This window comes from Pseudorca crassidens, chromosome 4, assembly GCF_039906515.1.
Source record: "Pseudorca crassidens isolate mPseCra1 chromosome 4, mPseCra1.hap1, whole genome shotgun sequence".
NCBI lineage: Eukaryota > Metazoa > Chordata > Mammalia > Artiodactyla > Delphinidae > Pseudorca > Pseudorca crassidens.
In genome coordinates this window covers 87,716,318-87,742,159 of record NC_090299.1, presented here as the reverse complement: position 1 = coordinate 87,742,159, position 25,842 = coordinate 87,716,318, and positions in this window count along the sequence as shown.

Here is a 25,842-nt window from a genome sequence, read left to right as displayed (position 1 = left end):
ATTGGGCGGCAGCATTTCTCCTTTCCCCATTCTGGGAATTACGGAAAGAGTCCTTCCTGCCAGTGGTGTTCCTCAGTTGTATATTAGAGAGGAATGTGCCCGGACAAACCCCCAAAAGCTGATGTCTCCTTACTTACGTTTGGTTTCTAAATTGAAATTTTATGTATATTTTTTGGAGTAATATTCCATTGTGTACATGGACCACTTCTTCTTTGTGCCTTCCTCTGTTGACAGACATTTTTGTTGCTTCCAAGTGTTGGCTGTGGTAAATATTGCTGGAGTGCAGGATTGCCACCCTGTGTCTTTTTGATTCTCATCCTCTCAGGTGATAGGCCCAGCAGTGGGTATGCTTGATTGAATGGTAGCTCAATATTTACCTTATCAAGGCACCTCCTTTGTGGTTTCATTACTGGTTCTTACCATGTCCCACTTAGAAACGAGGGTGTGCATTTCTCCACAACCCCTTCAGCATTTATTGTTTGCAGAATTTTTGCTGATGGCCATTATGACTGGTGTGAGCTGATAGGTTTTTGTCATTTGGATTTGCATGTCTTTAATAATTCCTAATGTTCAGCATTTTTCCATGCTTTGTTTTCTTTCTGTTAAATAAAAACAGAAAAAAACTGTGAGTACAATAAACCACTTGAAGTGGTCTTCTGGGAAGGCTGCCCTGTTTTGAATTTTTCGTCGATTTTTGACCCCAGGATTTTTTTGAGAACAGGTGACATTTACAGGCTTGTAATGAGTGTGAATATTTAGTGACCACTACTACTGGCTTTAAAGGTGCTGTTGGGGGAAACGGCCACAAGGCGGCAGCATTTCTCCATTTCCACAACTGGTTTCTAGGGCAGCAGAACATTTCTGGAAGTTGTGTTCCCAGGTTGTAAATTAGAATGGAATGTGCTAGGAAAAAACCCAGTAAGTTAATATTCCATTATTTCTTGTTCGATTTTTTAGTCTTTTTAAATCGAGGTAATATTTAGAATATTGTTTGTCCTAGGTTTATACAATCTGGTTCATTTGTACATTACATATATATATATATATACACACAAACAAACACACACACATATGTAATATATTCATGTACAGATACTCTTCCCATGTAAATTATTGCAGAGTGCTCCATTGACCTCCCTTGCTATATGGTCGGTCTCTTTGATAAATGTATTTAGTGGGTATTTGTACACATATGGTAACCCTAATCTTAATTTTCCATACCACCCACCTTTCCATTTACATAAGAATAGTTTGTTTTCTAAGTCTGTGAGTTTCTTTCTCTGTGAAAATGCTATCATTTTTGTCAGTTGTTAGATAACACCTATAAGTGATATCATACTATATGTCTTTTTCTTTCTGACTTACGGCATGTTCTGAGATTATATCTAGGCTCATAAATGGTGCCTCAACGAGCAGTGTTTCACTGTTTTCCATGGCTAATATTCCATTATGTACATGGACCACTTCTTCTTTATCCATTCATCCATTGATGGACATGTCGGCTGCTTCCGTGTCTTGGCTATTGTGAAAAATCCTGCAGTGAAGCTGTTGCAGCCTGTGCCTTCTCGACTCTGGTATTTTCAGGTGAGAGGTTCATTGGTTGACCTGCTGAATGGAATGCTGGCTCAATTTTTACTTTTAAACACAGCTCCTTTCTGTTCTCACTATTGGCTCTTACCACTTTACATCTCACCAGCAGCTAGAGGGTACACAGTTCTCTAAAACCCCTTCAGCATTTATTGTTTGTAGACCTTTGGCTGATGGTAGTTGACGTGTGTGTGTTGAAATCTTTTTGTAGGCTAGATTTGCATGAGTTTAAAAATTTATGTTGTTGAGCTTTTATCCATTTTCCTTGTTTTTAGAAAAATAATGAGTAAAATTTACCTCTTCATACTATCTCCTTGAATATTTTGCCAGTTGTGAATTTTTGAGGGCAGTTGTCCTTTACTGTCCTGAGTCCTTGTGAATGTTAAGTGACCGTTAGCTGTGGTTTTAAAGCCGCTCTTGTGGGAAACGGCCACAAGGCGGCAGCATTTCTACATTTCCAACTCTGGGTTTTTGGGCAACAGAGGGTTCCTGGAAATCGTGTTTGTAAGCTGCAAATTAGAGCAGAATGTGCCACGGCAAACTCACAAGAGCTTATGTCTCCTTACTTCTTGTTTGTTTTTTACATTTAATTTTTATTTATTATCACAGCAAATTGGATAAAAATACTGTGTTTTTTCTAGGTGTACGGAATCTGGTTCATTATATCCATGTATTGATCTATTCATCTTTGGATCCTTTCCCGTGTAGGTTATTACAGAGTGTTGAGTACACCTCTCTTAGCATTCTATAGGTATTTTGTGATTATATATTTCATATGCATTACTACATGTCTGTTAACCCCCATATCCTAATTCATACATTCCTTACACCTTTCCATTTGGTTAAACATAATTTGGTTTTCTGAATCTATGAGTGTCCTTCTCTTGGAAATTATTTCATGGGTATCAATTTTTAGGTAACACCTATAAGTGATGTAATAGGATATATGTCTTTCGTTTTTTTCTTACTTCAGGTAGGGTGATTATCTCTAGATCCTTCTATGGTGGTGCCAACAGCATTGTTCCATGCTTTTCCATGGCTAATATTCCATTGTTTACATGGACCACTTCTTCTTGGTGCATTTTTCTGTTGATGGACATTTTGGTTTCTTCCAGCTCTTGGCTATGGTACATGTTGTTGCAGTGAAGGATTGCCAGCCTGTGTCTTTTTGATTCAGGTCTACTCAGCGGATAGGCCCATCAGTGGGCCTACCAGATCACAGAGTAGCTCAAGTTTTACCTTTAAACACACCTCCATTTTGTTCTCTGTACTGGCTGTTACCAGGTTACATCCCATCAGCAGCTAGAGGGTACACAGTTCTCTAAAACCCCTTCAGCATTTATACTATGTAGACTTCTTTGCTGATGATCCTTCTGACGGCTGTGAGGTGAATGTGTTTCTAGACTGGATTTGCATGGCTTTATTAATTCCTGACGTTGAGCGTTTTTCCATGCCTTTTTCTATAACAAAAAAAAGAGACAGAATATAAAATGTGCATAAAATATGCCTCTTGAAATTGTCGTTTTGAAATATGGATGTCTTTTGAGATTTTTGCTCGATTTATGACCGAAGGATTGTTTTGAGGACAGGTGTCATTTACAGGCCTGCAATTATTTTGACTGTCAAGTAACCATTACAGCTGCAGTTAGAGCTGCTGTTGTGTGAAACGGCCACAAGGCGGCAGCAGTTCTCATTAACCAAATCTGGTTACTAGGGAAACAGAGCCTCCATGGAAGTTCTGTTCTAGGTTGCAAATTAGAATGCAATGGGCCAGGAAAAAGCCCCTTATGTTTATATCTCACTAAATATTGTTCTTTTTTTAAATTTAATTTTCATTGTTTATCACAGCATGTGTGATTACAATGTTTTGCTTGTTTTAGGTGTGCAAGATGTGGTTGTTTTCCACATATACATATCTCTTTTCTTCTTTGGATCCTTTTCCCATTTTAGGTTATGACACAATGTTGAGTAGTCTTCTCTTGGTATTCCGTAGGTCTTTGGTGATTATATACTTCACCTGTGTTTGTACATCTCTGTTAACTCTGACATCCTAATGTATCCAATCCTCACACCTTTCCATTGGTGAACCATAAGTTTGTTTAATGAATCTGTGATTGCCTTTCTCTGTGGAAATATCTTCACTGGTATCAATTTTTAGGTAACACCTATAAGTGATATCACAGGATACGTGTCTTTCGCTTTCTGACTTACTACAAGTTGCGTGATTACTTCTAGACTCATCTATGGTGATGCAAATGGCATTGTGTCATTGTTTTCCTTGGCTAATAGTCCATCTGTACGTGGACCAGTTTTTCTTTGTCCACTCACCTGTTGATGGACTTTTTGGTTGCTTCCATGTCTTGGTTATTGTAACACTGCTGAAATGCACATTTGCCTGCCTGTGTCTTTCAACTATGTCTTCTTCGGTTATAGGCCCAGGAGAGGGCCTGTTGGTTCATATGGTAGCAAAATGTTTACCTTGTAAAGGCGTCTCCATTCTGTTCTCATTAGTGGCTCTTACCAGGTTATGTTCCACTTAAATTTGAGGGTATGCCCTTGTCCACAACCCTTTCAGCATTTATTGTTTGTAGTTTTTCTGCTGATGTTTATTCTGACAGGTGTGAGCTGACACCTCTTTGAGGTTGGATTTGCATGCATCTCATAATCCCTTGAAATTGAACTTTCAGCCATGTCCTCTTTTTTTTCAAGCTGTGAGTAGCGCTTACCTCTTCAAATGGTTTTCTTGAAGTATGTGTCACATTTTGAAATATTTTGGCCATTACCTCCCTGAAGACATTCTGAGGGCAGGTTTCATTTACAGCCCTCCAGTACTTGTGCATATGAAGTGACCATTAGCACAGGTTTTAAAGCTGCTGTTGCAGGTATCGGCCATTGGGCGGCAGCATTTCTCCTTTCCCCATTCTGGGAATTACGGAAAGAGTCCTTCCTGCCAGTGGTGTTCCTCAGTTGTATATTAGAGAGGAATGTGCCCGGACAAACCCCCAAAAGCTGATGTCTCCTTACTTACGTTTGGTTTCTAAATTGAAATTTTATGTATATTTTTTGGAGTAATATTCCATTGTGTACATGGACCACTTCTTCTTTGTGCCTTCCTCTGTTGACAGACATTTTTGTTGCTTCCAAGTGTTGGCTGTGGTAAATATTGCTGGAGTGCAGGATTGCCACCCTGTGTCTTTTTGATTCTCATCCTCTCAGGTGATAGGCCCAGCAGTGGGTATGCTTGATTGAATGGTAGCTCAATATTTACCTTATCAAGGCACCTCCTTTGTGGTTTCATTACTGGTTCTTACCATGTCCCACTTAGAAACGAGGGTGTGCATTTCTCCACAACCCCTTCAGCATTTATTGTTTGCAGAATTTTTGCTGATGGCCATTATGACTGGTGTGAGCTGATAGGTTTTTGTCATTTGGATTTGCATGTCTTTAATAATTCCTAATGTTCAGCATTTTTCCATGCTTTGTTTTCTTTCTGTTAAATAAAAACAGAAAAAAACTGTGAGTACAATAAACCACTTGAAGTGGTCTTCTGGGAAGGCTGCCCTGTTTTGAATTTTTCGTCGATTTTTGACCCCAGGATTTTTTTGAGAACAGGTGACATTTACAGGCTTGTAATGAGTGTGAATATTTAGTGACCACTACTACTGGCTTTAAAGGTGCTGTTGGGGGAAACGGCCACAAGGCGGCAGCATTTCTCCATTTCCACAACTGGTTTCTAGGGCAGCAGAACATTTCTGGAAGTTGTGTTCCCAGGTTGTAAATTAGAATGGAATGTGCTAGGAAAAAACCCAGTAAGTTAATATTCCATTATTTCTTGTTCGATTTTTTAGTCTTTTTAAATCGAGGTAATATTTAGAATATTGTTTGTCCTAGGTTTATACAATCTGGTTCATTTGTACATTACATATATATATATATATACACACAAACAAACACACACACATATGTAATATATTCATGTACAGATACTCTTCCCATGTAAATTATTACAGAGTGCTCCATTGACCTCCCTTGCTATATGGTCGGTCTCTTTGATAAATGTATTTAGTGGGTATTTGTACACATATGGTAACCCTAATCTTAATTTTCCATACCACCCACCTTTCCATTTACATAAGAATAGTTTGTTTTCTAAGTCTGTGAGTTTCTTTCTCTGTGAAAATGCTATCATTTTTGTCAGTTGTTAGATAACACCTATAAGTGATATCATACTATATGTCTTTTTCTTTCTGACTTACGGCATGTTCTGAGATTATATCTAGGCTCATAAATGGTGCCTCAACGAGCAGTGTTTCACTGTTTTCCATGGCTAATATTCCATTATGTACATGGACCACTTCTTCTTTATCCATTCATCCATTGATGGACATGTCGGCTGCTTCCGTGTCTTGGCTATTGTGAAAAATCCTGCAGTGAAGCTGTTGCAACCTGTGCCTTCTCGACTCTGGTATTTTCAGGTGAGAGGTTCAGCGGTTGACCTGCTGAATGGAATGCTGGCTCAATTTTTACTTTTAAACACAGCTCCTTTCTGTTCTCACTATTGGCTCTTACCACTTTACATCTCACCAGCAGCTAGAGGGTACACAGTTCTCTAAAACCCCTTCAGCATTTATTGTTTGTAGACCTTTGGCTGATGGTAGTTGACGTGTGTGTGTTGAAATCTTTTTGTAGGCTAGATTTGCATGAGTTTAAAAACTTATGTTGTTGAGTTTTTATCCATTTTCATTGTTTTTAGAAAAATAATGAGTAAAATTTACCTCTTCATACTATCTCCTTGAAAATTTTGCCAGTTGTGAATTTTTGAGGGCCGTTGTCCTTTACTGTCCTGAGTCCTTGTGAATGTTAAGTGACCGTTAGCTGTGGTTTTAAAGCCGCTCTTGTGGGAAACGGCCACAAGGCGGCAGCATTTCTACATTTCCAACTCTGGGTTTTTGGGCAACAGAGGGTTCCTGGAAATCGTGTTTGTAAGCTGCAAATTAGAGCAGAATGTGCCACGGCAAACTCCCAAGAGCTTATATCTCCTTACTTCTTGTTTGTTTTTTACATTTAATTTTTATTTATTATCACAGCAAATTGGATAAAAATACTGTGTTTTTTCTAGGTGTACGGAATCTGGTTCATTATATCAATGTATTGATCTATTCATCTTTGGATCCTTTCCCGTGTAGGTTATTACAGAGTGTTGAGTACACCTCTCTTAGCATTCTATAGGTATTTTGTGATTATATATTTCATATGTATTACTACATGTCTGTTAACCCCCATATCCTAATTCATACATTCCTTACACCTTTCCATTTGGTTAAACATAATTTGGTTTTCTGAGTCTATGAGTGTCCTTCTCTTGGAAATTATTTCATGGGTATCAATTTTTAGGTAACACCTATAAGTGATGTAATAGGATATCTGTCTTTCATTTTCTTTCTTACTTCAGGTAGGGTGATTATTTCTAGATCCTTCTATGGTGATGCCAACAGCATTGTTCCATGCTTTTCCATGGCTAATATTCCATTGTGTACATGGACCACTTCTTCTTGGTGCATTTTTCTGTTGATGGACATTTTGGTTTCTTCCAGCTCTTGGCTATGGTACATGTTGCTACAGTGAAGGATTGCCAGCCTGTGTCTTTTTGATTCAGGTCTACTCAGCGGATAGGCCCATCAGTGGGCCTAGCAGATCACATGGTAGCTCAAGTTTTACCTTTAAACACACCTCCATTTTGTTCTCTGTACTGGCTGTTACCAGGTTACATCCCATCAGCAGCTAGAGGGTACACAGTTCTCTAAAACCCCTTCAGCATTTATACTATGTAGACTTTTTTGCTGATGATCCTTCTGACGGCTGTGAGGTGAATGTGTTTCTAGACTGGATTTGCATGGCTTTATTAATTCCTGACGTTGAGCGTTTTTCCATGCCTTTTTCTATAACAAAAAAAAAAAGAGACAGAATATAAAATGTGCATAAAATATGCCTCTTGAAATTGTCGTTTTGAAATATGGATGTCTTTTGAGATTTTTGCTCGATTTACGACCGAAGGATTGTTTTGAGGACAGGTGTCATTTACAGGCCTGCAATTATTTTGACTGTCAAGTAACCATTACAGCTGCAGTTAGAGCTGCTGTTGTGTGAAACGGCCACAAGGCGGCAGCAGTTCTCATTAACCAAATCTGGTTACTAGGGAAACAGAGCCTCCATGGAAGTCCTGTTCTAGGTTGCAAATTAGAATGCAATGGGCCAGGAAAAAGCCCCTTATGTTTATATCTCACTAAATATTGTTCTTTTTTTAAATTTAATTTTCATTGTTTATCACAGCATGTGTGATTACAATGTTTTGCTTGTTTTAGGTGTGCAAGATGTGGTTGTTTTCCACATATACATATCTCTTTTCTTCTTTGGATCCTTTTCCCATTTTAGGTTATGACACAATGTTGAGTAGTCTTCTCTTGGTATTCCGTAGGTCTTTGGTGATTATATACTTCACCTGTGTTTGTATATCTCTGTTAACTCTGACATCCTAATGTATCCAATCCTCACACCTTTCCATTGGTGAACCATAAGTTTGTTTAATGAATCTGTGATTGCCTTTCTCTGTGGAAATATCTTCACTGGTATCAATTTTTAGGTAACACCTATAAGTGATATCACAGGATACGTGTCTTTCGCTTTCTGACTTACTACAAGTTGCGTGATTACTTCTAGACTCATCTATGGTGATGCAAATGGCATTGTGTCATTGTTTTCCTTGGCTAATAGTCCATCTGTACGTGGACCAGTTTTTCTTTGTCCACTCACCTGTTGATGGACTTTTTGGTTGCTTCCATGTCTTGGTTATTGTAACACTGCTGAAATGCACATTTACCTGCCTGTGTCTTTCAACTATGTCTTCTTCGGTTATAGGCCCAGGAGAGGGCCTGTTGGATCATATGGTAGCAAAATGTTTACCTTGTAAAGGCGTCTCCATTCTGTTCTCATTAGTGGCTCTTACCAGGTTATGTTCCACTTAAATTTGGGGGTATGCCCTTGTCCACAACCCTTTCAGCATTTATTGTTTGTAGTTTTTCTGCTGATGTTTATTCTGACAGGTGTGAGCTGACACCTCTTTGAGGTTGGATTTGCATGCATCTCATAATCCCTTGAAATTGAACTTTCAGCCATGTCCTCTTTTTTTTCAAGCTGTGAGTAGCGCTTACCTCTTCAAATGGTTTTCTTGAAGTATGTGTCAAATTTTGAAATATTTTGGCCATTACCTCCCTGAAGACATTCTGAGGGCAGGTTTCATTTACAGCCCTCCAGTACTTGTGCATATGAAGTGACCATTAGCACAGGTTTTAAAGCTGCTGTTGCAGGTATCGGCCATTGGACGGCAGCATTTCTCCTTTCCCCATTCTGGGAATTACGGAAAGAGTCCTTCCTGCCAGTGGTGTTCCTCAGTTGTATATTAGAGAGGAATGTGCCCGGACAAACCCCCAAAAGCTGATGTCTCCTTACTTACGTTTGGTTTCTAAATTGAAATTTTATATATATTTTTTGGAGTAATATTCCATTGTGTACATGGACCACTTCTTCTTTGTGCCTTCCTCTGTTGACAGACATTTTTGTTGCTTCCAAGTGTTGGCTGTGGTAAATATTGCTGGAGTGCAGGATTGCCACCTTGTGTCTTTTTGATTCTCATCCTCTCAGGTGATAGGCCCAGCAGTGGGTATGCTTGATTGAATGGTAGCTCAATATTTACCTTATCAAGGCACCTCCTTTGTGGTTTCATTACTGGTTCTTACCATGTCCCACTTAGAAACGAGGGTGTGCATTTCTCCACAACCCCTTCAGCATTTATTGTTTGCAGAATTTTTGCTGATGGCCATTATGACTGGTGTGAGCTGATAGGTTTTTGTCATTTGGATTTGCATGTCTTTAATAATTCCTAATGTTCAGCATTTTTCCATGCTTTGTTTTCTTTCTGTTAAATAAAAACAGAAAAAAACTGTGAGTACAATAAACCACTTGAAGTGGTCTTCTGGGAAGGCTGCCCTGTTTTGAATTTTTCGTCGATTTTTGACCCCAGGATTTTTTTGAGAACAGGTGACATTTACAGGCTTGTAATGAGTGTGAATATTTAGTGACCACTACTACTGGCTTTAAAGGTGCTGTTGGGGGAAACGGCCACAAGGCGGCAGCATTTCTCCATTTCCACAACTGGTTTCTAGGGCAGCAGAACATTTCTGGAAGTTGTGTTCCCAGGTTGTAAATTAGAATGGAATGTGCTAGGAAAAAACCCAGTAAGTTAATATTCCATTATTTCTTGTTCGATTTTTTAGTCTTTTTAAATCGAGGTAATATTTAGAATATTGTTTGTCCTAGGTTTATACAATCTGGTTCATTTGTACATTACATATATATATATATATACACACAAACAAACACACACACATATGTAATATATTCATGTACAGATACTCTTCCCATGTAAATTATTGCAGAGTGCTCCATTGACCTCCCTTGCTATATGGTCGGTCTCTTTGATAAATGTATTTAGTGGGTATTTGTACACATATGGTAACCCTAATCTTAATTTTCCATACCACCCACCTTTCCATTTACATAAGAATAGTTTGTTTTCTAAGTCTGTGAGTTTCTTTCTCTGTGAAAATGCTATCATTTTTGTCAGTTGTTAGATAACACCTATAAGTGATATCATACTATATGTCTTTTTCTTTCTGACTTACGGCATGTTCTGAGATTATATCTAGGCTCATAAATGGTGCCTCAACGAGCAGTGTTTCACTGTTTTCCATGGCTAATATTCCATTATGTACATGGACCACTTCTTCTTTATCCATTCATCCATTGATGGACATGTCGGCTGCTTCCGTGTCTTGGCTATTGTGAAAAATCCTGCAGTGAAGCTGTTGCAGCCTGTGCCTTCTCGACTCTGGTATTTTCAGGTGAGAGGTTCATTGGTTGACCTGCTGAATGGAATGCTGGCTCAATTTTTACTTTTAAACACAGCTCCTTTCTGTTCTCACTATTGGCTCTTACCACTTTACATCTCACCAGCAGCTAGAGGGTACACAGTTCTCTAAAACCCCTTCAGCATTTATTGTTTGTAGACCTTTGGCTGATGGTAGTTGACGTGTGTGTGTTGAAATCTTTTTGTAGGCTAGATTTGCATGAGTTTAAAAATTTATGTTGTTGAGCTTTTATCCATTTTCCTTGTTTTTAGAAAAATAATGAGTAAAATTTACCTCTTCATACTATCTCCTTGAATATTTTGCCAGTTGTGAATTTTTGAGGGCAGTTGTCCTTTACTGTCCTGAGTCCTTGTGAATGTTAAGTGACCGTTAGCTGTGGTTTTAAAGCCGCTCTTGTGGGAAACGGCCACAAGGCGGCAGCATTTCTACATTTCCAACTCTGGGTTTTTGGGCAACAGAGGGTTCCTGGAAATCGTGTTTGTAAGCTGCAAATTAGAGCAGAATGTGCCACGGCAAACTCACAAGAGCTTATGTCTCCTTACTTCTTGTTTGTTTTTTACATTTAATTTTTATTTATTATCACAGCAAATTGGATAAAAATACTGTGTTTTTTCTAGGTGTACGGAATCTGGTTCATTATATCCATGTATTGATCTATTCATCTTTGGATCCTTTCCCGTGTAGGTTATTACAGAGTGTTGAGTACACCTCTCTTAGCATTCTATAGGTATTTTGTGATTATATATTTCATATGCATTACTACATGTCTGTTAACCCCCATATCCTAATTCATACATTCCTTACACCTTTCCATTTGGTTAAACATAATTTGGTTTTCTGAGTCTATGAGTGTCCTTCTCTTGGAAATTATTTCATGGGTATCAATTTTTAGGTAACACCTATAAGTGATGTAATAGGATATATGTCTTTCGTTTTTTTCTTACTTCAGGTAGGGTGATTATCTCTAGATCCTTCTATGGTGGTGCCAACAGCATTGTTCCATGCTTTTCCATGGCTAATATTCCATTGTTTACATGGACCACTTCTTCTTGGTGCATTTTTCTGTTGATGGACATTTTGGTTTCTTCCAGCTCTTGGCTATGGTACATGTTGTTGCAGTGAAGGATTGCCAGCCTGTGTCTTTTTGATTCAGGTCTACTCAGCGGATAGGCCCATCAGTGGGCCTAGCAGATCACAGAGTAGCTCAAGTTTTACCTTTAAACACACCTCCATTTTGTTCTCTGTACTGGCTGTTACCAGGTTACATCCCATCAGCAGCTAGAGGGTACACAGTTCTCTAAAACCCCTTCAGCATTTATACTATGTAGACTTCTTTGCTGATGATCCTTCTGACGGCTGTGAGGTGAATGTGTTTCTAGACTGGATTTGCATGGCTTTATTAATTCCTGACGTTGAGCGTTTTTCCATGCCTTTTTCTATAACAAAAAAAAGAGACAGAATATAAAATGTGCATAAAATATGCCTCTTGAAATTGTCGTTTTGAAATATGGATGTCTTTTGAGATTTTTGCTCGATTTATGACCGAAGGATTGTTTTGAGGACAGGTGTCATTTACAGGCCTGCAATTATTTTGACTGTCAAGTAACCATTACAGCTGCAGTTAGAGCTGCTGTTGTGTGAAACGGCCACAAGGCGGCAGCAGTTCTCATTAACCAAATCTGGTTACTAGGGAAACAGAGCCTCAATGGAAGTTCTGTTCTAGGTTGCAAATTAGAATGCAATGGGCCAGGAAAAAGCCCCTTATGTTTATATCTCACTAAATATTGTTCTTTTTTTAAATTTAATTTTCATTGTTTATCACAGCATGTGTGATTACAATGTTTTGCTTGTTTTAGGTGTGCAAGATGTGGTTGTTTTCCACATATACATATCTCTTTTCTTCTTTGGATCCTTTTCCCATTTTAGGTTATGACACAATGTTGAGTAGTCTTCTCTTGGTATTCCGTAGGTCTTTGGTGATTATATACTTCACCTGTGTTTGTACATCTCTGTTAACTCTGACATCCTAATGTATCCAATCCTCACACCTTTCCATTGGTGAACCATAAGTTTGTTTAATGAATCTGTGATTGCCTTTCTCTGTGGAAATATCTTCACTGGTATCAATTTTTAGGTAACACCTATAAGTGATATCACAGGATACGTGTCTTTCGCTTTCTGACTTACTACAAGTTGCGTGATTACTTCTAGACTCATCTATGGTGATGCAAATGGCATTGTGTCATTGTTTTCCTTGGCTAATAGTCCATCTGTACGTGGACCAGTTTTTCTTTGTCCACTCACCTGTTGATGGACTTTTTGGTTGCTTCCATGTCTTGGTTATTGTAACACTGCTGAAATGCACATTTGCCTGCCTGTGTCTTTCAACTATGTCTTCTTCGGTTATAGGCCCAGGAGAGGGCCTGTTGGTTCATATGGTAGCAAAATGTTTACCTTGTAAAGGCGTCTCCATTCTGTTCTCATTAGTGGCTCTTACCAGGTTATGTTCCACTTAAATTTGAGGGTATGCCCTTGTCCACAACCCTTTCAGCATTTATTGTTTGTAGTTTTTCTGCTGATGTTTATTCTGACAGGTGTGAGCTGACACCTCTTTGAGGTTGGATTTGCATGCATCTCATAATCCCTTGAAATTGAACTTTCAGCCATGTCCTCTTTTTTTTCAAGCTGTGAGTAGCGCTTACCTCTTCAAATGGTTTTCTTGAAGTATGTGTCACATTTTGAAATATTTTGGCCATTACCTCCCTGAAGACATTCTGAGGGCAGGTTTCATTTACAGCCCTCCAGTACTTGTGCATATGAAGTGACCATTAGCACAGGTTTTAAAGCTGCTGTTGCAGGTATCGGCCATTGGGCGGCAGCATTTCTCCTTTCCCCATTCTGGGAATTACGGAAAGAGTCCTTCCTGCCAGTGGTGTTCCTCAGTTGTATATTAGAGAGGAATGTGCCCGGACAAACCCCCAAAAGCTGATGTCTCCTTACTTACGTTTGGTTTCTAAATTGAAATTTTATGTATATTTTTTGGAGTAATATTCCATTGTGTACATGGACCACTTCTTCTTTGTGCCTTCCTCTGTTGACAGACATTTTTGTTGCTTCCAAGTGTTGGCTGTGGTAAATATTGCTGGAGTGCAGGATTGCCACCCTGTGTCTTTTTGATTCTCATCCTCTCAGGTGATAGGCCCAGCAGTGGGTATGCTTGATTGAATGGTAGCTCAATATTTACCTTATCAAGGCACCTCCTTTGTGGTTTCATTACTGGTTCTTACCATGTCCCACTTAGAAACGAGGGTGTGCATTTCTCCACAACCCCTTCAGCATTTATTGTTTGCAGAATTTTTGCTGATGGCCATTATGACTGGTGTGAGCTGATAGGTTTTTGTCATTTGGATTTGCATGTCTTTAATAATTCCTAATGTTCAGCATTTTCCCATGCTTTGTTTTCTTTCTGTTAAACAAAAACAGAAAAAAACTGTGAGTACAATAAACCACTTGAAGTGGTCTTCTGGGAAGGCTGCCCTGTTTTGAATTTTTCGTCGATTTTTGACCCCAGGAATTTTTTGAGAACAGGTGACATTTACAGGCTTGTAATGAGTGTGAATATTTAGTGACCACTACTACTGGCTTTAAAGGTGCTGTTGGGGGAAACGGCCACAAGGCGGCAGCATTTCTCCGTTCCCACAACTGGTTTCTAGGGCAGCACAACATTTCTGGAAATTGTGTTCCCAGGTTGTAAATTAGAATGGAATGTGCTAGGAAAAAAACCTGTAAGTTAATATTCCATTATTTCTTGTTCGATTTTTTAGTCTTTTTAAATCGAGGTAATATTTAGAATATTGTTTGTCCTAGGTGTATACAATCTGCTTCATTTGTACATTACATATATATATATATATACACAAACACACACACACACACATATGTAATATATTCATGTACAGATACTCTTCCCATGTAAATTATTGCAGAGTGCTCCATTGACCTCCCTTGCTATATGGTCGGTCTCTTTGATAAATGTATTTAGTAGGTATTTGTACACATATGGTAACCCTAATCTTAATTTTCCATACCACCCACCTTTACATTTACATAAGAATAGTTTGTTTTCTAAGTCTGTGAGTTTCTTTCTCTGTGAAAATGCTATCATTTTTGTCAGTTGTTAGATAACGCCTTTAAGTGATATCATACTATATGTCTTTTTCTTTCTGACTTACGTCATGTTCTGAGATTATATCTAGGCTCATAAATGGTGCCTCAACGAGCAGTGTTTCACTGTTTTCCATGGCTAATATTCCATTATGTACATGGACCACTTCTTCTTTATCCATTCATCCATTGATGGACATTTTGGTTGCTTCCGTGTCTTGGCTATTGTGAAAAATCCTGCAGTGAAGCTGTTGCAACCTGTGCCTTCTCGACTCTGGTATTTTCAGGTGAGAGGTTCAGCGGTTGACCTGCTGAATGGAATGCTGGCTCAATTTTTACTTTTAAACACAGCTCCTTTCTGTTCTCACTATTGGCTCTTACCACTTTACATCTCACCAGCAGCTAGAGGGTACACAGTTCTCTAAAACCCCTTCAGCATTTATTGTTTGTAGACCTTTGGCTGATGGTAGTTGACGTGTGTGTGTTGAAATCTTTTTGTAGGCTAGATTTGCATGAGTTTAAAAACTTATGTTGTTGAGCTTTTATCCATTTTCATTGTTTTTAGAAAAATAATGAGTAAAATTTACCTCTTCATACTATCTCCTTGAAAATTTTGCCAGTTGTGAATTTTTGAGGGCCGTTGTCCTTTACTGTCCTGAGTCCTTGTGAATGTTAAGTGACCGTTAGCTGTGGTTTTAAAGCCGCTCTTGTGGGAAACGGCCACAAGGCGGCAGCATTTCTACATTTCCAACTCTGGGTTTTTGGGCAACAGAGGGTTCCTGGAAATCGTGTTTGTAAGCTGCAAATTAGAGCAGAATGTGCCACGGCAAACTCCCAAGAGCTTATATCTCCTTACTTCTTGTTTGTTTTTTACATTTAATTTTTATTTATTATCACAGCAAATTGGATAAAAATACTGTGTTTTTTCTAGGTGTACGGAATCTGGTTCATTATATCAATGTATTGATCTATTCATCTTTGGATCCTTTCCCGTGTAGGTTATTACAGAGTGTTGAGTACACCTCTCTTAGCATTCTATAGGTATTTTGTGATTATATATTTCATATGTATTACTACATGTCTGTTAACCCCCATATCCTAATTCATACATTCCTTACACCTTTCCATTTGGTTAAACATAATTTGGTTTTCTGAGTCTATGAGTGTCCTTCTCTTGGAAATTATTTCATGGGTATCAATTTTTAGGTAACACCTATAAGTGATGTAATAGGATATCTGTCTTTCATTTTCTTTCTTACTTCAGGTAGGGTGATTATTTCTAGATCCTTCTATGGTGATGCCAACAGCATTGTTCCATGCTTTTCCATGGCTAATATTCCATTGTGTACATGGACCACTTCTTCTTGGTGCATTTTTCTGTTGATGGACATTTTGGTTTCTTCCAGCTCTTGGCTATGGTACATGTTGCTACAGTGAAGGATTGCCAGCCTGTGTCTTTTTGATTCAGGTCTACTCAGCGGATAGGCCCATCAGTGGGCCTAGCAGATCACATGGTAGCTCAAGTTTTACCTTTAAACACACCTCCATTTTGTTCTCTGTACTGGCTGTTACCAGGTTACATCCCATCAGCAGCTAGAGGGTACACAGTTCTCTAAAACCCCTTCAGCATTTATACTATGTAGACTTTTTTGCTGATGATCCTTCTGACGGCTGTGAGGTGAATGTGTTTCTAGACTGGATTTGCATGGCTTTATTAATTCCTGACGTTGAGCGTTTTTCCATGCCTTTTTCTATAACAAAAAAAAAAGAGACAGAATATAAAATGTGCATAAAATATGCCTCTTGAAATTGTCGTTTTGAAATATGGATGTCTTTTGAGATTTTTGCTCGATTTACGACCGAAGGATTGTTTTGAGGACAGGTGTCATTTACAGGCCTGCAATTATTTTGACTGTCAAGTAACCATTACAGCTGCAGTTAGAGCTGCTGTTGTGTGAAACGGCCACAAGGCGGCAGCAGTTCTCATTAACCAAATCTGGTTACTAGGGAAACAGAGCCTCCATGGAAGTCCTGTTCTAGGTTGCAAATTAGAATGCAATGGGCCAGGAAAAAGCCCCTTATGTTTATATCTCACTAAATATTGTTCTTTTTTTAAATTTAATTTTCATTGTTTATCACAGCATGTGTGATTACAATGTTTTGCTTGTTTTAGGTGTGCAAGATGTGGTTGTTTTCCACATATACATATCTCTTTTCTTCTTTGGATCCTTTTCCCATTTTAGGTTATGACACAATGTTGAGTAGTCTTCTCTTGGTATTCCGTAGGTCTTTGGTGATTATATACTTCACCTGTGTTTGTATATCTCTGTTAACTCTGACATCCTAATGTATCCAATCCTCACACCTTTCCATTGGTGAACCATAAGTTTGTTTAATGAATCTGTGATTGCCTTTCTCTGTGGAAATATCTTCACTGGTATCAATTTTTAGGTAACACCTATAAGTGATATCACAGGATACGTGTCTTTCGCTTTCTGACTTACTACAAGTTGCGTGATTACTTCTAGACTCATCTATGGTGATGCAAATGGCATTGTGTCATTGTTTTCCTTGGCTAATAGTCCATCTGTACGTGGACCAGTTTTTCTTTGTCCACTCACCTGTTGATGGACTTTTTGGTTGCTTCCATGTCTTGGTTATTGTAACACTGCTGAAATGCACATTTACCTGCCTGTGTCTTTCAACTATGTCTTCTTCGGTTATAGGCCCAGGAGAGGGCCTGTTGGATCATATGGTAGCAAAATGTTTACCTTGTAAAGGCGTCTCCATTCTGTTCTCATTAGTGGCTCTTACCAGGTTATGTTCCACTTAAATTTGGGGGTATGCCCTTGTCCACAACCCTTTCAGCATTTATTGTTTGTAGTTTTTCTGCTGATGTTTATTCTGACAGGTGTGAGCTGACACCTCTTTGAGGTTGGATTTGCATGCATCTCATAATCCCTTGAAATTGAACTTTCAGGCATGTCCTCTTTTTTTTCAAGCTGTGAGTAGCGCTTACCTCTTCAAATGGTTTTCTTGAAGTATGTGTCAAATTTTGAAATATTTTGGCCATTACCTCCCTGAAGACATTCTGAGGGCAGGTTTCATTTACAGCCCTCCAGTACTTGTGCATATGAAGTGACCATTAGCACAGGTTTTAAAGCTGCTGTTGCAGGTATCGGCCATTGGACGGCAGCATTTCTCCTTTCCCCATTCTGGGAATTACGGAAAGAGTCCTTCCTGCCAGTGGTGTTCCTCAGTTGTATATTAGAGAGGAATGTGCCCGGACAAACCCCCAAAAGCTGATGTCTCCTTACTTACGTTTGGTTTCTAAATTGAAATTTTATATATATTTTTTGGAGTAATATTCCATTGTGTACATGGACCACTTCTTCTTTGTGCCTTCCTCTGTTGACAGACATTTTTGTTGCTTCCAAGTGTTGGCTGTGGTAAATATTGCTGGAGTGCAGGATTGCCACCTTGTGTCTTTTTGATTCTCATCCTCTCAGGTGATAGGCCCAGCAGTGGGTATGCTTGATTGAATGGTAGCTCAATATTTACCTTATCAAGGCACCTCCTTTGTGGTTTCATTACTGGTTCTTACCATGTCCCACTTAGAAACGAGGGTGTGCATTTCTCCACAACCCCTTCAGCATTTATTGTTTGCAGAATTTTTGCTGATGGCCATTATGACTGGTGTGAGCTGATAGGTTTTTGTCATTTGGATTTGCATGTCTTTAATAATTCCTAATGTTCAGCATTTTTCCATGCTTTGTTTTCTTTCTGTTAAATAAAAACAGAAAAAAACTGTGAGTACAATAAACCACTTGAAGTGGTCTTCTGGGAAGGCTGCCCTGTTTTGAATTTTTCGTCGATTTTTGACCCCAGGATTTTTTTGAGAACAGGTGACATTTACAGGCTTGTAATGAGTGTGAATATTTAGTGACCACTACTACTGGCTTTAAAGGTGCTGTTGGGGGAAACGGCCACAAGGCGGCAGCATTTCTCCATTTCCACAACTGGTTTCTAGGGCAGCAGAACATTTCTGGAAGTTGTGTTCCCAGGTTGTAAATTAGAATGGAATGTGCTAGGAAAAAACCCAGTAAGTTAATATTCCATTATTTCTTGTTCGATTTTTTAGTCTTTTTAAATCGAGGTAATATTTAGAATATTGTTTGTCCTAGGTTTATACAATCTGGTTCATTTGTACATTACATATATATATATATATACACACAAACAAACACACACACATATGTAATATATTCATGTACAGATACTCTTCCCATGTAAATTATTGCAGAGTGCTCCATTGACCTCCCTTGCTATATGGTCGGTCTCTTTGATAAATGTATTTAGTGGGTATTTGTACACATATGGTAACCCTAATCTTAATTTTCCATACCACCCACCTTTCCATTTACATAAGAATAGTTTGTTTTCTAAGTCTGTGAGTTTCTTTCTCTGTGAAAATGCTATCATTTTTGTCAGTTGTTAGATAACACCTATAAGTGATATCATACTATATGTCTTTTTCTTTCTGACTTACGGCATGTTCTGAGATTATATCTAGGCTCATAAATGGTGCCTCAACGAGCAGTGTTTCACTGTTTTCCATGGCTAATATTCCATTATGTACATGGACCACTTCTTCTTTATCCATTCATCCATTGATGGACATTTTGGTTGCTTCCGTGTCTTGGCTATTGTGAAAAATCCTGCAGTGAAGCTGTTGCAACCTGTGCCTTCTCGACTCTGGTATTTTCAGGTGAGAGGTTCAGCGGTTGACCTGCTGAATGGAATGCTGGCTCAATTTTTACTTTTAAACACAGCTCCTTTCTGTTCTCACTATTGGCTCTTACCACTTTACATCTCACCAGCAGCTAGAGGGTACACAGTTCTCTAAAACCCCTTCAGCATTTATTGTTTGTAGACCTTTGGCTGATGGTAGTTGACGTGTGTGTGTTGAAATCTTTTTGTAGGCTAGATTTGCATGAGTTTAAAAACTTATGTTGTTGAGTTTTTATCCATTTTCATTGTTTTTAGAAAAATAATGAGTAAAATTTACCTCTTCATACTATCTCCTTGAAAATTTTGCCAGTTGTGAATTTTTGAGGGCCGTTGTCCTTTACTGTCCTGAGTCCTTGTGAATGTTAAGTGACCGTTAGCTGTGGTTTTAAAGCCGCTCTTGTGGGAAACGGCCACAAGGCGGCAGCATTTCTACATTTCCAACTCTGGGTTTTTGGGCAACAGAGGGTTCCTGGAAATCGTGTTTGTAAGCTGCAAATTAGAGCAGAATGTGCCACGGCAAACTCCCAAGAGCTTATATCTCCTTACTTCTTGTTTGTTTTTTACATTTAATTTTTATTTATTATCACAGCAAATTGGATAAAAATACTGTGTTTTTTCTAGGTGTACGGAATCTGGTTCATTATATCAATGTATTGATCTATTCATCTTTGGATCCTTTCCCGTGTAGGTTATTACAGAGTGTTGAGTACACCTCTCTTAGCATTCTATAGGTATTTTGTGATTATATATTTCATATGTATTACTACATGTCTGTTAACCCCCATATCCTAATTCATACATTCCTTACACCTTTCCATTTGGTTAAACATAATTTGGTTTTCTGAGTCTATGAGTGTCCTTCTCTTGGAAATTATTTCATGGGTATCAATTTTTAGGTAACACCTATAAGTGATGTAATAGGATATCTGTCTTTCATTTTCTTTCTTACTTCAGGTAGGGTGATTATTTCTAGATCCTTCTATGGTGATGCCAACAGCATTGTTCCATGCTTTTCCATGGCTAATATTCCATTGTGTACATGGACCACTTCTTCTTGGTGCATTTTTCTGTTGATGGACATTTTGGTTTCTTCCAGCTCTTGGCTATGGTACATGTTGCTACAGTGAAGGATTGCCAGCCTGTGTCTTTTTGATTCAGGTCTACTCAGCGGATAGGCCCATCAGTGGGCCTAGCAGATCACATGGTAGCTCAAGTTTTACCTTTAAACACACCTCCATTTTGTTCTCTGTACTGGCTGTTACCAGGTTACATCCCATCAGCAGCTAGAGGGTACACAGTTCTCTAAAACCCCTTCAGCATTTATACTATGTAGACTTTTTTGCTGATGATCCTTCTGACGGCTGTGAGGTGAATGTGTTTCTAGACTGGATTTGCATGGCTTTATTAATTCCTGACGTTGAGCGTTTTTCCATGCCTTTTTCTATAACAAAAAAAAAAGAGACAGAATATAAAATGTGCATAAAATATGCCTCTTGAAATTGTCGTTTTGAAATATGGATGTCTTTTGAGATTTTTGCTCGATTTACGACCGAAGGATTGTTTTGAGGACAGGTGTCATTTACAGGCCTGCAATTATTTTGACTGTCAAGTAACCATTACAGCTGCAGTTAGAGCTGCTGTTGTGTGAAACGGCCACAAGGCGGCAGCAGTTCTCATTAACCAAATCTGGTTACTAGGGAAACAGAGCCTCCATGGAAGTCCTGTTCTAGGTTGCAAATTAGAATGCAATGGGCCAGGAAAAAGCCCCTTATGTTTATATCTCACTAAATATTGTTCTTTTTTTAAATTTAATTTTCATTGTTTATCACAGCATGTGTGATTACAATGTTTTGCTTGTTTTAGGTGTGCAAGATGTGGTTGTTTTCCACATATACATATCTCTTTTCTTCTTTGGATCCTTTTCCCATTTTAGGTTATGACACAATGTTGAGTAGTCTTCTCTTGGTATTCCGTAGGTCTTTGGTGATTATATACTTCACCTGTGTTTGTATATCTCTGTTAACTCTGACATCCTAATGTATCCAATCCTCACACCTTTCCATTGGTGAACCATAAGTTTGTTTAATGAATCTGTGATTGCCTTTCTCTGTGGAAATATCTTCACTGGTATCAATTTTTAGGTAACACCTATAAGTGATATCACAGGATACGTGTCTTTCGCTTTCTGACTTACTACAAGTTGCGTGATTACTTCTAGACTCATCTATGGTGATGCAAATGGCATTGTGTCATTGTTTTCCTTGGCTAATAGTCCATCTGTACGTGGACCAGTTTTTCTTTGTCCACTCACCTGTTGATGGACTTTTTGGTTGCTTCCATGTCTTGATTATTGTAACACTGCTGAAATGCACATTTACCTGCCTGTGTCTTTCAACTATGTCTTCTTCGGTTATAGGCCCAGGAGAGGGCCTGTTGGATCATATGGTAGCAAAATGTTTACCTTGTAAAGGCGTCTCCATTCTGTTCTCATTAGTGGCTCTTACCAGGTTATGTTCCACTTAAATTTGGGGGTATGCCCTTGTCCACAACCCTTTCAGCATTTATTGTTTGTAGTTTTTCTGCTGATGTTTATTCTGACAGGTGTGAGCTGACACCTCTTTGAGGTTGGATTTGCATGCATCTCATAATCCCTTGAAATTGAACTTTCAGCCATGTCCTCTTATTTTTCAAGCTGTGAGTAACGCTTACCTCTTCAAATGGTTTTCTTGAAGTATGTGTCAAATTTTGAAATATTTTGGCCATTACCTCCCTGAAGACATTCTGAGGGCAGGTTTCATTTACAGCCCTCCAGTACTTGTGCATATGAAGTGACCATTAGCACAGGTTTTAAAGCTGCTGTTGCAGGTATCGGCCATTGGACGGCAGCATTTCTCCTTTCCCCATTCTGGGAATTACGGAAAGAGTCCTTCCTGCCAGTGGTGTTCCTCAGTTGTATATTAGAGAGGAATGTGCCCGGACAAACCCCCAAAAGCTGATGTCTCCTTACTTACGTTTGGTTTCTAAATTGAAATTTTATATATATTTTTTGGAGTAATATTCCATTGTGTACATGGACCACTTCTTCTTTGTGCCTTCCTCTGTTGACAGACATTTTTGTTGCTTCCAAGTGTTGGCTGTGGTAAATATTGCTGGAGTGCAGGATTGCCACCTTGTGTCTTTTTGATTCTCATCCTCTCAGGTGATAGGCCCAGCAGTGGGTATGCTTGATTGAATGGTAGCTCAATATTTACCTTATCAAGGCACCTCCTTTGTGGTTTCATTACTGGTTCTTACCATGTCCCACTTAGAAACGAGGGTGTGCATTTCTCCACAACCCCTTCAGCATTTATTGTTTGCAGAATTTTTGCTGATGGCCATTATGACTGGTGTGAGCTGATAGGTTTTTGTCATTTGGATTTGCATGTCTTTAATAATTCCTAATGTTCAGCATTTTTCCATGCTTTGTTTTCTTTCTGTTAAATAAAAACAGAAAAAAACTGTGAGTACAATAAACCACTTGAAGTGGTCTTCTGGGAAGGCTGCCCTGTTTTGAATTTTTCGTCGATTTTTGACCCCAGGAATTTTTTGAGAACAGGTGACATTTACAGGCTTGTAATGAGTGTGAATATTTAGTGACCACTACTACTGGCTTTAAAGGTGCTGTTGGGGGAAACGGCCACAAGGCGGCAGCATTTCTCCATTTCCACAACTGGTTTCTAGGGCAGCAGAACATTTCTGGAAGTTGTGTTCCCAGGTTGTAAATTAGAATGGAATGTGCTAGGAAAAAACCCAGTAAGTTAATATTCCATTATTTCTTGTTCGATTTTTTAGTCTTTTTAAATCGAGGTAATATTTAGAATATTGTTTGTCCTAGGTTTATACAATCTGGTTCATTTGTACATTACATATATATATATATATACACACAAACAAACACACACACATATGTAATATATTCATGTACAGATACTCTTCCCATGTAAATTATTGCAGAGTGCTCCATTGACCTCCCTTGCTATATGGTCGGTCTCTTTGATAAATGTATTTAGTGGGTATTTGTACACATATGGTAACCCTAATCTTAATTTTCCATACCACCCACCTTTCCATTTACATAAGAATAGTTTGTTTTCTAAGTCTGTGAGTTTCTTTCTCTGTGAAAATGCTATCATTTTTGTCAGTTGTTAGATAACACCTATAAGTGATATCATACTATATGTCTTTTTCTTTCTGACTTACGGCATGTTCTGAGATTATATCTAGGCTCATAAATGGTGCCTCAACGAGCAGTGTTTCACTGTTTTCCATGGCTAATATTCCATTATGTACATGGACCACTTCTTCTTTATCCATTCATCCATTGATGGACATGTCGGCTGCTTCCGTGTCTTGGCTATTGTGAAAAATCCTGCAGTGAAGCTGTTGCAGCCTGTGCCTTCTCGACTCTGGTATTTTCAGGTGAGAGGTTCATTGGTTGACCTGCTGAATGGAATGCTGGCTCAATTTTTACTTTTAAACACAGCTCCTTTCTGTTCTCACTATTGGCTCTTACCACTTTACATCTCACCAGCAGCTAGAGGGTACACAGTTCTCTAAAACCCCTTCAGCATTTATTGTTTGTAGACCTTTGGCTGATGGTAGTTGACGTGTGTGTGTTGAAATCTTTTTGTAGGCTAGATTTGCATGAGTTTAAAAATTTATGTTGTTCAGCTTTTATCCATTTTCCTTGTTTTTAGAAAAATAATGAGTAAAATTTACCTCTTCATACTATCTCCTTGAATATTTTGCCAGTTGTGAATTTTTGAGGGCAGTTGTCCTTTACTGTCCTGAGTCCTTGTGAATGTTAAGTGACCGTTAGCTGTGGTTTTAAAGCCGCTCTTGTGGGAAACGGCCACAAGGCGGCAGCATTTCTACATTTCCAACTCTGGGTTTTTGGGCAACAGAGGGTTCCTGGAAATCGTGTTTGTAAGCTGCAAATTAGAGCAGAATGTGCCACGGCAAACTCACAAGAGCTTATGTCTCCTTACTTCTTGTTTGTTTTTTACATTTAATTTTTATTTATTATCACAGCAAATTGGATAAAAATACTGTGTTTTTTCTAGGTGTACGGAATCTGGTTCATTATATCCATGTATTGATCTATTCATCTTTGGATCCTTTCCCGTGTAGGTTATTACAGAGTGTTGAGTACACCTCTTATAGCATTCTATAGGTATTTTGTGATTATATATTTCATATGCATTACTACATGTCTGTTAACCCCCATATCCTAATTCATACATTCCTTACACCTTTCCATTTGGTTAAACATAATTTGGTTTTCTGAATCTATGAGTGTCCTTCTCTTGGAAATTATTTCATGGGTATCAATTTTTAGGTAACACCTATAAGTGATGTAATAGGATATATGTCTTTCGTTTTTTTCTTACTTCAGGTAGGGTGATTATCTCTAGATCCTTCTATGGTGGTGCCAACAGCATTGTTCCATGCTTTTCCATGGCTAATATTCCATTGTTTACATGGACCACTTCTTCTTGGTGCATTTTTCTGTTGATGGACATTTTGGTTTCTTCCAGCTCTTGGCTATGGTACATGTTGTTGCAGTGAAGGATTGCCAGCCTGTGTCTTTTTGATTCAGGTCTACTCAGCGGATAGGCCCATCAGTGGGCCTACCAGATCACAGAGTAGCTCAAGTTTTACCTTTAAACACACCTCCATTTTGTTCTCTGTACTGGCTGTTACCAGGTTACATCCCATCAGCAGCTAGAGGGTACACAGTTCTCTAAAACCCCTTCAGCATTTATACTATGTAGACTTCTTTGCTGATGATCCTTCTGACGGCTGTGAGGTGAATGTGTTTCTAGACTGGATTTGCATGGCTTTATTAATTCCTGACGTTGAGCGTTTTTCCATGCCTTTTTCTATAACAAAAAAAGAGACAGAATATAAAATGTGCATAAAATATGCCTCTTGAAATTGTCGTTTTGAAATATGGATGTCTTTTGAGATTTTTGCTCGATTTATGACCGAAGGATTGTTTTGAGGACAGGTGTCATTTACAGGCCTGCAATTATTTTGACTGTCAAGTAACCATTACAGCTGCAGTTAGAGCTGCTGTTGTGTGAAACGGCCACAAGGCGGCAGCAGTTCTCATTAACCAAATCTGGTTACTAGGGAAACAGAGCCTCAATGGAAGTTCTGTTCTAGGTTGCAAATTAGAATGCAATGGGCCAGGAAAAAGCCCCTTATGTTTATATCTCACTAAATATTGTTCTTTTTTTAAATTTAATTTTCATTGTTTATCACAGCATGTGTG